The sequence below is a fragment of the Mustela nivalis genome, assembly GCF_964662115.1.
Source record: "Mustela nivalis genome assembly, chromosome: 2".
NCBI lineage: Eukaryota > Metazoa > Chordata > Mammalia > Carnivora > Mustelidae > Mustela > Mustela nivalis.
Window position 1 is genome coordinate 141,038,795 of NC_139021.1, and position 17,548 is coordinate 141,056,342.

Here is a 17,548-nt window from a genome sequence, read left to right on the forward strand (position 1 = left end):
TTCAATGTGCATGTAAAGGAGGCTTTCAGTATCTTCACCTACTATTTCCTTAATATACTCTCCTCCAACAACATCGTTTCCCATCACATCTCAGTCACTCATTCCCACGGTCATACATTTCAGACCTTTAATTGTAATACCAGCTATGCCTTCATAATCTCTATAGTACGTGTTGTACTCTGGGTGATTACTGTTTTGTTTTGTTTTTTCTGTTCCCACTTCAGTAATTCTAGTACACTGATTTACAACTAGTACCTTGTTTTACATTGATTTACAACTATCCTTGAGCCTACCAGGTTTCCCAACTCCTTGATCCTGCAAAATTCAACTGTCCATCACCATTTTACATCCTTCCCCCCTTCTTTCCTAAGTATATTACATGGCCATGTATAATTACTGTATTGCATATGCACATGTCCCTGTTCTCTCTTACTTTGCAGTATTTGTTAGGTAAAACCATAATTCCTTTTTAACCCAATTCTTTCTATTCTGTGTGTGTTCATAAGGCTGAATGTAGTTGAAACACAGCACAAAACCTGACTAGTTGGCCTCTCTTTGAAGACATGACCATAAATTTCAAGTCAAATCTTAATGCTTGTTGCTGAGGCATCTGTACTCTGCTTAGTCTACCCATCTGCTCTCTCTCTGTCTTTCATAGCAACCCCCAACACCTTTTCCCCCATTCTCATTCCTAGTTGATAACCTTGTTACCTAGTTCATGCAGAATACTTAGTCTTCTGTAGACCCCAGAAGCTGTATCCACATAGTCTGCATTCCCACCTTTACTGTAACTAAACTATCCATGATCCATTCACAGACCTATACCCCTGGGGATAAAAATATATGTTTATAAAAAATAAAAAGTTAAAAAAAAAAAAAAAGTCAGCTCTTCAACTTTTGTATGAGTGGCTTTCCTCTATCTCACATACTCAAGGGTATCCCTCCAATATTTCTTTCTTTTTTTCTTTTTTCTTTCTTACATCATCAGTTGTTCTTTCTTCTTCCAGGTCATTCCTGCTAGGGAAAAAAAATCTGCTATTTTCTCCAAACTTGAAAGAAAAGTGAAAGCAAAGCAAAACAAAACACTTTGTTGATTTATCAGCTACCACTCCATGTCTTTGCTCCCCTTGGCTGAAAACTGAATCTCTTGTCTATATTCATTGTTTCAAATTCCTCTTTTCTCATTCTTTGCTACAACTACTCTGATCATGCTTTGGCCATTCCCCTTTTCACACACTAGAAGAATAGTTTTTCAAGGTCACCAGATGACAACTGCACTAAATGTAATGCTCAAGTCTCAATTCTTCACTTGATTCTTCAGTAGCTTTTGACTTGGTTTGTCCTTTTCTTCTTAATACACTTTCTCCAAAAGGCTTCTCAGATGCTAGGTACTTTTTATTTTTTCCTAATTCACTGCTTACTTTTCATTTTCTTTTGCTAGGCCTCCTTTGTCTACCTTAACTTCTAATGTGAAATGCTCACGCTCAGTCCCTGGTCCTCTTCATTTATCCAAGAATGATACTCCCTAAAACCCTCATGAGTCAATAGTTTCCATTATTATGTTTCCAGATCAGATCTCACTCCTGAACTACAATGTTTATTATATATCTCCATTTGTGGATTTGTTGGACATCTCAGAACACTTCCAAAATTAAACTCTTTATCCTTCAAAAAAACCTATTTTTTTGTTTGTTTGTTTGTTTGTAGATGTATTTATTTATTTTAGAGAGGAGAGAGAGAGAGTGGGGAGGTGGGGCAGAGGGAGAGAAAAGAATCCCAAGAAGACTCAATCTCACAACCCTGAGATCATGACCTGAGCAGAAATCAAGAGTTGGATATTTAATGGACTGAGCCACCCAGGCATCCCCCCAAAACTCCTTCTGAAACTTTCATAATCTCAGCAGAAATCTTGACATCTTCCTTATCTCCTTTCTTTCTGTCACACTCCATGTCAAATCTAAATGGAAATACTGTAAGCTCTACATTCAAAATATACATGCTAATTAGTGATCTCACACTCCTCCACTGCTCTCCACTCTGGACAAGTTACCAACACCTCCCACCTGAATCACTGCAATATCTTCCTGTCTCCCTTCTTCTGTCCTTGCCTCTCTGCATGCCAAAGTATAGTCTTAAAAGAGCAACAGAAAATACATTTAAATTGGAGGTAATGTGATGGCACTCTTCTATTCAAAAAAAGAGTATTCTCACTGGCTTCCCATTTCATTTAGAACAAAGTTTAAGGGGCACCTAGGTGACGCAGTCGATTGAGCATGGGACTCTGGGTTTCGGCTCCTCTTCTAGTCTCCTATATGTTGACTGTGTTAGACTCACCATCGACTTCTTTTTTTCCTCAAATATTTCAGGCGTGCTCTCACCTTGGGGTCCTCACATTGGCTGTCCCCTACAAATGGAGAACTCTTCATGTCCACCTCCTTCAAATGTTTGCTCAAATCTCATCTTCTCAAACAGGCCTATCTTGACTTCCTTACACAAAATGCCTACCTTGGTCCAGCCAGTATACATTTTCTACTTTATTTTTCCACACTATTTCACATTCTGCCAGCCATATGACCTGCAAACAAACTGTATTTATAAATGATATACTTATTTATTATGCTTTTCTATTGTCTGTCCCTCCCCATTAAATACAAGTTCTATAAGGACAAGAATATTTGCCTGTTGGTGTATTGATCTCTCCCAAGCAACTAGGAAAAAATGCCTAGCACCTACCACATATTAAGCACTCAATAAATATTTTACAAATGTATGATTAACTGAAAGAAGAAAATATCTTAGTTATAGTTCATGGTTTGCCTTTTAATTTTTTTTCTTTCCCTTGGACACCAGGGAATTAAAATCAAAGCTATCTCAATGTTTTTCCCTAGCTAAATTAATCAGGACACTTCCTGTAGAAAAGTGACAATTATACAACTCAAATAAACTTGAGTAAAAAAAGGGACTATATTGGCTTCAGTAAGTGGGAAGCTCCTGAAGGAAGCGTAGGAAGTGGTTTCAAACACAGTTCCATCCAGGGTTTCAATTAAAGTTACTAAGTTTCTCTCTTTCTTGCAAAATCTTGAATCTATTTCTTTCTGAAGCCTGACCTGATTCTTTCCTAAAACATATGGGCTTCTTCCTTGCGGTCAGGGAAGTTGGCTCTGGCAGCCCCAAATTCACAGCCTGCCAGCTTCTGGTCCCCAAAGTGGGAAATATTCTTTCCCCCTTGAATTTGCAGTTGTCCTGTGAAGGGCTCTGGCGGCCCAAATGAGTCACAACTTACCTGTGTGTTGGGCCACAAGAGGTCAGCATAGTACTCATAGCTTTACCAGAACTGTCCAGAAAGTTGGTTCCTCCAAGAAGAGGGATGCTAGATAAACTGTGTATTTATTTTACAACATAGTCCCCTCCTTTTCCCCCTTACTGTTTACTGGGATGTTTCAGAGCTCAATTTCTATCTGATGGTACAGATCAGTCAAGAAGATATGTGTAGGGAGAGAGGATAAGACCAGGAAGATTCTAATTGGAGCCCTTTCAGGCCAAAGGTTCTGGGCACAGTGGACCTTGTCTGACCAATGTTGTCCAGAGACTTCCAACTAACTATAATTTAACCTATTTTAATGTAATAAATATTTAAAAGAAGAATAGTTTTTTATGAATTAATAAATAAAATGATGTTTTTAAAATGATTGGCATTTTACTCATGTATATTATAATATCAACTAACTGTTCATATAATGTTTTCATTCATCCATCATGTTACTCGTCTCTCTGACTGTCAGAGAAGAAAAATTGTTCCATGCCTACCACATACAATATAAGGAACTGTGCAGGTAATCAGAAAGCAAAATTGTTAAGATATGTTTGGTTCAAATGAACATAAATACGTACACTTGCAAAACTTTATTTAATCAGGATGCTAAATCCATAATGATAGTAGAAAGGCTTTGTATTTAGAAATTTTATTTCCACTTCCTAAAAATTATCATAAGTAATATTTATAGAAAGCTAAGTCTGTGTCATGCACTCTTGAATTAATCTGTTCAGTGTTTTTATGAATTATTTAATCCTCACAATTTTATGTGGAATATACTATTATTAGCTCTATGTTACAGAGGGAAACCGATAAAAACTCAGAAAACTGAGATGCTAGTCTCATGGTTAGGAAGAAGTGGAGTTAGGACTCAAATGGAGTAGTTTGATTTCAGAGATAAAATTTTCTAACACTCTGCACTCTTTTTTTTCAAGAGTTTATTTATTTATTTGACAAAGAGAGAGAGAGATCACAAATAGAGCATCAGGCAGAGAGAGGCAGAAGCAGGCTCCCTACTGAGCAGAGACCCAATGCAGGGCTCAATCCTAGGACCATAAGATCATGACACAAGCTGAAGGCAGAGGCTTAACCCACTGAGCCACCCAGGCACCCCAACACTCTGCACTCTTTATTAACAAAATAATGACATTAGGGCAAGGTGACCCATGACCCCAATAGGAGAACTAGCCACAGACTATAAGAAAGGTGGTTTACTTAGATTGGTGTCCACATAAAAAATCCAATCTCACTATAAAGAATTCTGGTTTTTTCCAAAAAAAGTTGTTTGATATAACTTACTGAGAAAGGTTCTATTGTAAGGGTCAAAGTAGGACATGTGAAACAGTCAACTTACTGTTGGAGATATTGTAGTCCAAAGCAACTGTGAGAGTGTAAGTTCTTGGTACAAGATGTATTGCTGTATTCCAGGGCCTTAGTTATAGCCCACCTACGAAGACAAAACAGGACACTCAAGTAATGGCAGAGCAGGAACCCCTTGTTACAGCAAATGGTAACTGTATACTTGTTGTACTTTAAAAGCTCTGTTTTTGGATGACCTGGGTGTTATAAGTATGCACAGATCATTGTAATCCTTTGAATTTCTGCCTTAGAAAGAACACCGATGGAACCTATATAAAAGAAAACTCATCTTCAAGAAAGCCTTTGGGGTGATGATTGCAGAGAAAGAAGGAAAAATCCATGTACATATCATGGAAGAAGGAATATAAGGATAAACAATGATTCTGCAGGTAATGGCACTTTGAATATCGAAGTGATGTACTATCATGTAACCAAGGATGAACAAGTTTTTGTGTTTTGCTTTTGTTTTTGTCTCTTTTATTGTGCCACACTAGTGACAGCTGAAGGGTGACCTGCAAAATGACTCGGCATCCAGGGACATGGTAATTGGACAGGTGTGTGTGTCTCTGTGTACATAGAATGGAAGAATGAATGGGGGGGTCCAAAGTTAGCACGACCAGTTACATAGTAGAGGACACAAATAGTAAAAGGGATAAAATACGCTGTGTCATGAATGGGCTCTGTTTTATTCACTTTCTCTTTTAGTTTGGTTTTTTAGTCATTATATTCATAAAGTGTATTTCCATTAGCCTGACCTGAGAGACAATGTGCTATATTATCCTAGATTTATTTAATAGCTGTGGTGTTAGTTTCATGTATTTTCAGGGTATTGAAACATTATAGTTTAATGTTTTACTTTACATCACAGCTAATATGAATTAATTGTTAGAAATTTTCATGGTGAAGAACCATGGAGAGGCTGAGAAAGTCCAAAGACAAATCCACACTTAGATGCACATACCACATATCCTTGGATTCAAAGTGTAGTTTTATGTTCTCACCATATTTAATTAGAATGAAGTAACATCAATAAATATTTATCCAGGATTCAAGAGTTAAATCGGTGCATTTAATTTTGTCATTATTTCCCAAGTAATCATGCAGATTAGACTTAATGACAAAGACTAATTGAGTACTACTTATAATTTCTAAAAATTAAAATTAAACAAAGATCATTTTTCCCTAATTGGGAAATAAGGATGAAAAGCCAGAAAAATCTCCATGTTAGAAAGGCTGTGTAGGGGAGCCAGCGGGCATATTTGTGAGCAAGTCACATTCACAATTGTAGTTTTAACTCTAGAGTGCCCATGTTTTCAGACGGAGTCCAATCCATTTCAAAAGCAAATGCATACACAACACAAATTATCATTTAAATGCAAAACATTTTTCATTAGAAATTTTATCTCCCCTTTTGGTGATGTGACAAGAAGTCTGTGATATGGATTAAAGGAAATGAAAATCCCTCTACAAGGCCAGCCAAAAACCTCTTTGCTTTCGAGTGTACTCATTTGGATACAATTTCTATTATGTTTCTGCTTTAGCATTACATTTGAGTTTCATCATATTAAGTTCATTTACATTAGTATGAAAGTCAGTATAATAATAGAATAAATTATTTTGAAATTAATGTTAAAATACTAACGACTCAGAGGCAGCTTTGATGATTAAAGTTGATTATAATGGCTAAATGTTGACAACATAATACATTCTCCAATTATTTCTCTGAATATTGCATCTTGTGATGCATTTCTTTAACTTCTTGTATTATTCTTTGTGTTGAAAAAAATAAGCATCTCTGAATATGTAACCATAACTTGGTGTGAGCAAAGCAGAAGACTACTAAAACTGATAAATTAAATAATGTGGATAACAAATAATTTAGGTAACTCAGAAATAATTATGTTTTTATTAAGATATGTCAGAGAATAAATTTGTAACTTGAAATAGTGTAGTTATAGAGTACAGAGTAATGCATAGAAACATCTAACTCAAACTATTGCCAAGTATAGGAATTATTTATTTATGTATCATATCCATTTTGGGGGCTAAAAATGGATGGTAGGAGAGCATTGTATGTAACTTTGATCTGTTTGTTTCACAAGATTAGTCATTATGCCTTATTGACCATTTTCACCATATTCTAGAGGTTGATTAAGAAAGGGCAGGGAAATATAGTAAAGCTTTTGAATTTCATATTGGCCATAATCTTAATTCACTGAAGGATTGAAGCAGGAGTGATGTACTAATGGCACATTTATAAAGATGGCTCTATATAGTCCAGTAGGACTTTCTGTGATAATAAGTGGAAATGTTCTATGTCTACACTGTTTAATATAGTAACTACTGCCTATATGTAGATATTTGAAATGTGGTTAGTGCTACCAAGAAACAGAATTTTTAGTTTTCTATAATTTTAAAGCTTTTAAATTAAAAATTAACTTGTTGTCATATCAAACAGTGGAACTCTAGAAGCTGGGTTGACTTTATCCGAGGTTGTCAATCAAAAGGCAATCCCAGAAATTTAGGTTTCCTTGCATGCACATTCATTTCCCCCTTTAAAATCCTAAATGCAAGAACTTAAAGAATGGTTTGTCTGTTGATTGCACCTGTTCTACCTTTCTTTCTCTTCTCTCTGAAATATCCCCTATACTTAAACCAACCCTTGGGACTCTCAGGACTGAAGAGAGGGATAACAAGAAAAATAATATCTGTATATCATTACCTGGGGTTTGGAATTCAACCCAAACATGCATTTAACCATGCATTTGTAGGTTAATGCCTTGAAAAGTAAACTGATACATGAATCTAACATTTGTTATTAATTCATTTAAATATGTGTTGAGCACTACTTGCCAAACCATGTGATAGAATTCTGAGGATGAAAGCATAAGCAGGTCTGAACTCCACAAATTCACAATCTAGCCGAGTAGGCAGATATACAAAGAGCTAATCATAACACAGTGAATGACATATGGTGATGGGCAATTTAAATAAAATGATCATCAGACTAGAAATATGGAAGTGCTTAATTCTGCATGAAGAAGTTAGGAAACAATTGAGTCAGGTATTGACTAATGTCGAGATGAAAATTTCAAGGTGAACGAGGAAGAGGGGGAGAAAGGTAAAGGATATGAACGTGGCAGGTATGTAGGTGCAACTGCACAAGACAGGAAGCTGCCCGGAGCTGAAACAACACAACTGTAAACGTTAACATATGAAAATTAATCACTTGTTTTAAAAACTATATATAAACTTTTATGTCCAGGAAATAGGATGGAGACCAGTGTTGAAACTAAAAAGCCATACACTGCGTGGAAGTGAGTGGGAGCCAATAATTTTTTTTTTTTTTATGAGGAAGTGGTGATGCCAATAATTTTTTTTAAAAAGATTTTATTTATTTACTTGACAGAGACAGAGAGATCACAAGTAGGCAGAGAGGCAGGCAGAGAGAGAGGAGGAAGCAGGCTCCCTGCTGAGCAGAGAGCCTGACGCGGGACTCCATCCCAGGACCCTGAGATCATGACCTGAGCCGAAGGCAGAGGCTTTAATTCACTGAGCCACCCAGGTGCCCCCCAATAATTTTTTTTTAAAGAATTTGTGACTAAGGGGCTTCTGGGTGGCTCAGTCGGTTCAGCTCCAACTGTCGATCTCAGGGTCATGGAGTCGAGCCCCCACGGGGAAATCTTTACTCAGCGGGGAGTGCACTTGAGAATCTTTCTCCCCCTCTTGGCTTACCACACCCTCCCCCCAAAAAATGATATAACTTGGGTTTGGATTTTTAAGGATCTGGCAGCATTGAAAAATGATGATAAATGATTAAGATGAATGTAAGACATTCAAACCTGAATATGACTGGACATATTTTTGAGATGTTCGAATTTTAAAATGTTGAATGTTGAGGTCCACAACTAAGGTCACTAAGACCTTCCAGTCCCAGAAATTATGTCAATTCTTTTTACATGTTATATGTGTCTTTCTGGCTCATCAACTCTTCCAAACTCTTCTCCCCAAAGGCTTTAAAACTCCACAGCTCTCTGCCTGCTAGCTACAGAGAAGAGACCCACTGGATTATCAAATAAGGGTGATGGAGAAGACAAGGATGACTCCAGGCTTTGGGGTTGGAAACTGCTGGAAGTTGACACTACTAATGAGACAGGGAAGGTGTGGAGTGAGCTGAGATTTTGGAGGGTGGTAATGGATTCTGAGCCATTCCTGCTTCCAGCTACTCCTTATCTTTTCACTAAGGGACAGTAAGGATTACTCACCCTCTTACCATGTGCCCTGCAGCTCCACTGAGTTTAATTCCTGTGAGGCGATTACCATTACTGTACACCCATCTGGTGAGAAATCACTATCTTACCTCTCTTAGAGCAACTTCAAGCTGCACAAAGGAAATTGTCTGGACACACCATAGTTTATTTGTACAGAAAATACTTTAGCATATTGGACAGAGAAGTTTAGCTTAGAGATTTTCTTTCCAAGTCACTTTGCTGCAGGAAAGTGTGTGTAAACCAGTTAATAGCCCATGAGATTTTTTGCAGGAATGGAAAATGCACTAAGGATGGATTTTTTTTTTAAAAGATGTATTTATTTGAGACTGAGAGACAATGTAGGAGGAGCAGGGAGAGAATCTTTAAGCAGACTCCCTGCTGAGTATGAAGCCCGATGTAGGGCTCGATCTCACTACCCATAAGATCATGACCTGAACCAAAAACAAAAGTCAGACACTAAACCAACTGAGCCACTCCAGGTGCCCCAAGGATTGATGTTTTTAGGAAAAAGAAAAGTCAACGTATGTAGCTGGAATCACATGCTTTGAGTAATGCTATTTAATTTCCTGCACCTAAACATATTGCTAGTAGCTTCCTATTGGCTTATTCCACTGAACTGAAACTACAGATGACTGATATTTTGCAATCAATACCAGAACTCCAGAGGATTCTACAAGATTCCTCTTCCTCTGACCACATTCATAGGTCATACATCACAGTTCCCCATGGTTCCTTTTTCCCATTTGAATTTCATAACTAGTTACAAATTATTCTTCTTGGTATTGATATATAACCTTATAGGCATGAACCTTCTCATTTGTGGGCATGAAATATATCCAGGCTCTGCTTATAAAGCCACTGCCTCCCACTCAAGCAGGACAGCAGAGCTGACTGTGACATGGTATCCCATGCTACAAAACCAATTGCTGACCCACCCCCCAGCTCATTTTTAACTGCTAAAACTTAGTATTTTCTAAAATTGTATTTCCGATGACATAAGATCATAAATTTTACACTGGCTATGAGACTTGGGCTACAGCATATACTGAATGCATTCAGTGCCTTCAGGGAGGTTCAGAAATAGTGACTGCATTTAAAAACTAGAGCAAAAGAAGATAGCCCCCAAAGACCAGAGCTATAGTATTGGTAACATAAAAGGAAAATACCATTAAAGGAAAGTTATTTCACGTAGCCTAAGATTTAGCGTACCATAATATGCTGATGAAGGTCGAAAGTCCAAGAGAAAGCCCTCAAGTATCCTCTCAGCTTTACCAGGGAACACTGATAGGGCATCACCCCAGCAATCTCACGCAGTTCTAATCAACTGCCTGGTTAGCTGCCTAGAAGGTCTGAGGTTTTTTTTACTTTTTCTCTGTGCCTGGGCTCCTCTTGTCTTAGACCACCTCTCCCGGCCTGTGCTTTTAGCTGCTTTTGTCATACTTCGCCACTCGGAGCACTTCTAAGGAAGACATATCAGCGTGGGGCCAGTTATCTTGATTTGGCTGCCCTATGCAGTACAAAAGTGTCCAATATGCTTGTTTCCTGCAGATGTAGATGTGATTGTAGATGAATAGATGTATATCGATGAGAACTGGGGAAGAATACCTCTCACCCTTGAAGACATCCGCCATCCTATGAGCAACCTTGGTCTCAGTATCTGAAGAACTTCTATGAAATGGCTCTCTTCATTTAATTTTTAGTCTCCCTTCCTCTCCATGCCACGCTTGAGTCCAATTGGGAAACTGCCTACTGCAAGTGGGAGATGCCAAGATCTATTCACCCCCTCTTCTGTCAATCATGGCTTCTTACCAGAATATGTCCTGACGTTGGCTTCCTCTTGGATGTAAGTGGCCCTTACATGTGTCACCAGGCAGAAGAGATCTGAAACCCAGCAGTGAACAAAGGACCTTAAATACTCAGGAAAAGAGCAGTGGAGACGAATACATCATTTCTTCACCGCCAAGAGCAGATTTCAACATAAATATCAGCTATTTTAATTGAATATGGAATTTTCAAACTATGATTAAAATATCATTGAGTAGATTATACATAATCTTTTTAAATAGCATATGTTAAATATAGTCTAAACTGATAAAAATATGATCGATGTAATTGGACTTTAGTTGATAAAAGTAATTTTATTTCCACATGCCTTGAGATTAGTTTGCTGCCAAAATTAATCAGATGATTAAAGAAAATTCTGAAAACAATCTCTGAGTGGTCACAACACTTATAACTTTTCATCATCGCCTTCCTAAGATAGTTAGAAAGGTATAGTGGGAACATAGAGGCTGGGGTAGGACTAAGCTAGTCCTCCTTGAATTCAGTTTCCACCTTTGGCATTTTCTGACTATAAATATTTTCAAACTTAAGTTCAGATTCCTTCATTGATAAATTGGGAAACTAATCCTAACCTGATAAGGCTTTGACTAACATAATAAAATAATAAAAATTAATGTAAGTTACTTAGCTCTGTGTCAAATAGTTACTAGCTGCTCAATAATAATAATACTGTTACCTTACTTAAAATCAACATAAGGCATCCCACCCTTGGTCTAGATTCCCAATTTTCATTCAGTGTGTAGTCACATATATGTGTTCTGTTTACATAATGTATCAGATACTGACCATCATACCGGATACTATTTTTCAGAATATAATCTGATCTAATAATAAAAATAACAATAAAATTAGAAAGAAAGAGAGAGAAGGGGAACAAGAGCTGTGTAACATTTTTTGGTTTTTGCTGTCATCTCTCATAATCAAATTAAGTTTTCATAAGACATTACAAAGAGAACATCCATAGGCCTCTACTTTAAAAATAAAGATACTGAGCCTAAAATTGCCTGAATTACTTGCTCATGGTCATACAGGAGGAAAGAAACTTCAAAAAGACCTTCATTGATCATGTAAGTTCTCAAAACTTTGTATGGGAAACGGAATAAATAAATACTTGAAAGAAATATATATCTATATGCATACAAAAATAAATTCTTGCAAAACAGATACACAATGGCAGTTTTCTCTCCCATTTTGTAAAATAGATGGTGTATGTTCTCTTGCTGCTCTGGGATACCACTCCATCTTCTAAAACACAGGGTCAGGGACGCCTGGGTGGCTCAGTCGGTTAAGCGGCTGCCTTCGGCTCAGGTCATGATCCCAGTGTCCTGGGATCGAGTCCCACGTTGGGCTCCTTGCTCAGCAGGGAGCCTGCTTCTCCCTCTGCCTCTGCTGCCACTCTGCCTGCCTGTGCTCTCTCTCTCTGACAAATAAATAAATAAAATCTTAAAAAAATTACTAAAACACAGGGACATGCGTTCTGCACACTCAAGTCATCACACAAAGCCTTGGTTGTGAACTTGGCACTCGTACGTGTTTTCACTGTGAAGGTGCCTCACAATCCACAGCAAGTTTTCAAAGAATATGTCACTATGTCTTATCTTGTTCATCTCTTCACTTGGGATTTGCAACTGTGTGAGTGCTATAACATTCGCCTTGCCATCGCTGAGAATATAGTGATATCACAGAAGCCAAAAATTTAACTAAAAGAAGGTATGAAGCAGTTGTATCTGGAGACCTGGATCTCATATTCTGGAAAGATCTCAGGGTTAGCAAGCATATCACTAACTACAGGTCCCCATTCCATCTGAACTTAAATGGAACCTTTGAGTATAATACCCAGGGCAGGAACTTCTTAGACAATTAGGATTCGTAGACAAGTTTTCATCCATTTTTGACTCAGACACAGGGAGGGATCATCAAGAATGCCTGTGAACTTAGAGAAGCAAGATGACAATGCAGGAACACACTGAAGGGGCTGGCAGTGGACTTCTGGTCAGTGCTGGATGCCGCTGCCGTGGACAGTGCTGGAGTGGATAGCTGAGAGCAGGGCTGATGAATACAGCCTCCACTCCACTGAAGAACATGAGATACCCACATGATCAGTACCATGAAATCATATAAGATAAATAATACTCCAGGAGATGATTTCATGACTGTTGTTCCAAAGTTCATCTATATAGAAAAATTATAGAAGACTCAGTCTTTGTTAAGTTGTGAAAAGATAACCATGGGTTTGAGAAGTACCTCCAGCATTGGAGAGTTAGTTAGAAATTTCCAGTATATTAAATTTGCAACTTGTATTCCTGTCAAGTAATTATTGGGAAGAAGACAAAGAAGGAAAGCTCCCTCATGCATGTCATTGTCTTCTGGATAAGAAGTTGATCACATTGAATAGGCTCTTTTTGTAGAATCAGTGACAGTGTTAAAATCAATAAATCTCAATCTTCTCATTCATTCTGAGAGGAACAGGAATGCCTCCCATTACTCCCTCTCAGGTCAGAGAAATGGTGGGAGACGACGAAAAAGGAAGTGGGAAAAGAGCCCTAGACATACATTGCTTCCATGGCACCCATCTTCTGTCAAAGACTAGAATAGGCAGGTCAGACAATGGCGTCTTAATGTAACTCAGCCTTTGTCATGAATTCTTACTCATCACGATACGAAATGGAACAGGAAGGACGAATTGAGAAGTTTGCAGTTTGTTGTTGAAATATTTTAATGTTCATTTCTCTCTATCCTCTTCTGTCTTATCAAAGAGACTAGTCATTCAGGGCCTGGATAACCACATGCACCTAACTAGAGGGTGAGACCAAGGATGAGCTTCTCCCTAAAGGGAGAATGTGGAGTGGTCAGAGAGGAGGGAGCTGGGTGGAGAAAACAGAAGGGCAGGTCCCATCAAGGTGAACATGGTATCTTGAAGGATCAGCATTCATTGTTCATAGTACAGGTAAGCCCTTGGTAGTAGGAAATAGATAAATGACTGAGTTGTCCCAGAAGAAGAGCACAGCACAAGGCAGGCAGAGAGAGGAGGATGTTTGATGAGTGGGTAGCCAGCACCAGTAGCCAGTGTCGGGATCCAAGAAACAAACCTGCATCCCAAGCTCTGGGCAAAAAGAAGATGAGGCAGTTAGAGACCAGCCCCTGTCTTTGGTAGGACACAGACCACTAAGACAAGCGATCAGATCAAGGGAGCAAGACGAAACTCAGTGCTTGAAAATAGACACACCAATGTGATTGTGGCTGGCTGCAGAGGTTTAAGGGGAAGGTTTCTGAGTGCTTCTGTGAGGTGTAAGGGAGAGAGGTGGGCCCATCCACTGCCCCTGGGGGTAGCTTTTGGACAAGTCCAAGGTGTCGGACCATGTTGTGTGGCCTAACATATTAGGGAACCCAAAAAAGAATTGCTGAAGATACAAAACCACAATAGGATACAGCAAATCTGAGAGAGAAGATAGACTGAAGGGTGTAATGAGTGAGATTTATAACTGATAACAGGCAGCAGAAGTTGAATGCAGTGAGTTTTGAGGAGCAGGATAGAGGAAATGTTTTATTCTTAAAGATAGATGGACATCTATTTTATAGGTGAATGAAACTCCAGCTTAGGGTAAAATAGCCAATTAAAGGAACCCTTTGGGACTGCAGATGGGCTGCTTAATGCCAGGATGGGTCCTTAGGGATGCAGTTTTAGACAAAGGAAAAACAGAGGGATATGACTATGAGCTGCAGAGCTGGATATCCTTTTGCCCCTTAGGCACCCGATCATCTTTTGCTGTCTGCAATTTCCCAGTCCAGGGGCCAGCGCCTCAGAGAACTGGGTATGGGACATGGGACTCATCCTTCGTTAAAGTGACATGTAGAGCAGGAACTAAACTCTGAAAGGAGATGAGTTCATTTAGCAAATGGAACAATAGTATGTAGTTTACATGGCTCTCAACAAGACTAGCATTCCTAAACCACATTTTAAATTCTAAGTTACTATGTGAATTGTTTTGTATTAGGTATAATTTTGCAGAGGATTTGAGCACTTGTAGCCCAAGTTCCAGGAAAAAAAATAAATGCAGTAAGGTGACATTTAAGAATCCCTCCATTCTGGCAACCTGGTCCTTTCCCCACTGAGAAACCATTCCAAGTCTGGCAGGTGTCACATACAGAAGATGACCTGGAAGCCTCTAAGGCATAAGTTGCTTCCCTGCCAACTGCCGTTGTGTAGGTGCTGGTGCTATCAAGCCGGCTTTAGGGTCCAGGGAGTAGAGACCCCCTCCGTGTGCACCTCGCAGCTATGGAAGCCCACACACAAGTAGTGAGAGCTGAAAAAGAAGCTAGAAATCAAGGTGAACTCACAGAGGTGAAAAGCAGCAAACCGAAAAAAGGAAATCATGTCTCTTCTAGAACCGTGAGGAACACAGTTCATTTATTTTATCTTCGATTCTTTTAACCAGATGCTCCGTAGGTCACATCATAGAGCAAGACCTCAAGGAGGGATCCAAATGCAACTGTGTGCATTGCCAAATAAAAGAATCCTGGGGCTCCCAAGGACAATGGGTCAGAATCAGTTTATAGGGAAAACTGAGAGAAAAGGAAAGGGTTTTCTTCCTTTGACGTTAAAGAAAGTTCCTCAAACTTTAATGTGCCTGCAAACCACCTGGGACCTTAACCAAAGACAGATTCAGATTCCACCAAGTCTGGGAATGGGGAGGGAGATGCAGCATTTCAACAAGCTCCCAGGTGAGGCCAGTGTTGCAGGTGCCTTGACATCATGCTGAGTAGGAAGAAATAGATAATTAGGACTGCGGATTTGAAAATGACTTTCAGAACTTCCATGTACAGGTGAGAGAAGATTGATACGAAGGAGAAACAAAATATATCTTATACAATAAAAGACCTTTGGTATCAAAATATGTTTGGAGAATATCTGATGTTCTCTTATTAGAGAACTCTCTTTTGAAAATGTTCACAATTCATCTCTGAAGTCAAGACCCACATACACATGAACACACGAGCATGTAAACTGTGTACCCGGGGTACAAATTAATGCAATGCATGGGGCTTTTCCCTCAGTATCCTCATCTGTTGAAGGAACAAAACAATAGAATCATTGTTTGTTTTAACATTGATTCCTAAGTGAGAGGCTATCACATATAATATGCTCTGTGGAAATGGTTACAATTGTTAATAGTGGTAACATACCAGTGGACTTTGAAAGAATTTCTCTTATAAATTCTCCTCAATTCTTTCTTTTCTTTTCTTTTTTAATATTTTATTTATTTGACAGAGAGAAACTAGGCAGAGAGGCAGGCAGAGAAAGAGGAGGAAGCAGGCTCCCTGCTGAGCAGAGAGCCCAATGTGGGGCCTGATCCCAGGACCCCGGGACCATGACCTGAGCCGAAGGCAGAGGCTTTAACCCACTGAGCCACCCAGACGCCCCTCAATTCTTTCTTTTTTAAGATTTTATTTATTTCTTTGACAGAGAGAGAGAGAGATCACAGGTAGGCAGAGAGATAGGCAGGGGCCGGGGGTAGCAGGCTCCCCACTGAGCACAGAGCCTGACTGGGGCCTCGATCCCAGGACCCTGAGATCATGACCTGAGCTGAAGGCAGAGGTTTAACCCACTGAGCCACCCAGGTGCGCCCTCCTCAGTTCTTTTTAATCTTATCATAGCATTCCAATTAAAAATCAACCATTTTCTTCAAAAATTTTAAAGAACATAAAAGAGGGTATCAACTAAAATATTTAAATTTATGCTTAATCCAATTGTGAAGAGATATATCTTTAACATTCACTTTTGTGAATATCATGCAATATTTATGTATATTCTTATATACATATGTAGTAATGTTTATGTAATATAATATGTTACATGACATATATGTGTGTGTTTAAGATTCAGGCTATCATGCATATGTTGTACCTTAACATACTCAGAGAAATATACAGTAAAAATCTCCCATATTATAAAAAAGAATTTTATCATTGATTTTTTTTTAATTTATTTATTTGACAGACAGATATCACAAGTAGGCAGAGAGGCAGGCAGAGAGAGAGGAGGAAGCAGGCTCTCCGCTGAGCAGAGAACCCGATGTGGGGCTCATCCCAGGACCCTGGGATCATGACCTGAGCCGAAGGCAGAGGCCTTAACCCACTGAGCCACCCAGGCGCCCCTATCATTGATTTTAATTGTTTCTTTCCTGCATATTCCATAATTTATTAATGCATTCACTTATTATTTTCACCTGATGTTCAAGGGCATACCTGTTAAATTTTTTGATATTAAAGTAGCATTAAAAAGACTATTCTTGCAAATATTTGTGCAACTTGTGGTTATGTTATGACTTCAGAAAAAATGCTGGAAATAAGAGAATGCACATTTTTAAAGGTTTTTGATACACACTTTCAAATTAGCCTGCAGAAAGTTTTGCCTCTGTCCTCTCCCACAGGCAGTGGGTGCACAGCAGATGGGGGAGTAGAAGAAAGAGGAGGTCAGCGAGGGAACCGGGGAGGTGTTTACACAGGGCTCCGAGGTCATGTTAAGGGCTTTCCCTTTCACCCTGAGCAAGATGGGCAGCCTAGAAGGTTGATAAGCAATCATCCGATTTACTTAAGTGTTAAAGGAATCAAGAGCCAAAGCAGAAAGACTAGGAAAGAGACCAGTACACTGGCTGAGAGAGGGCCAAGGCTGTTGCATAGGGATGATGGGTAGACTTTGTATTCTGGTTACTATGAAAAAGCAATGGCAAGAGGATTGTTGAATATGTGAGGGACAGCAATT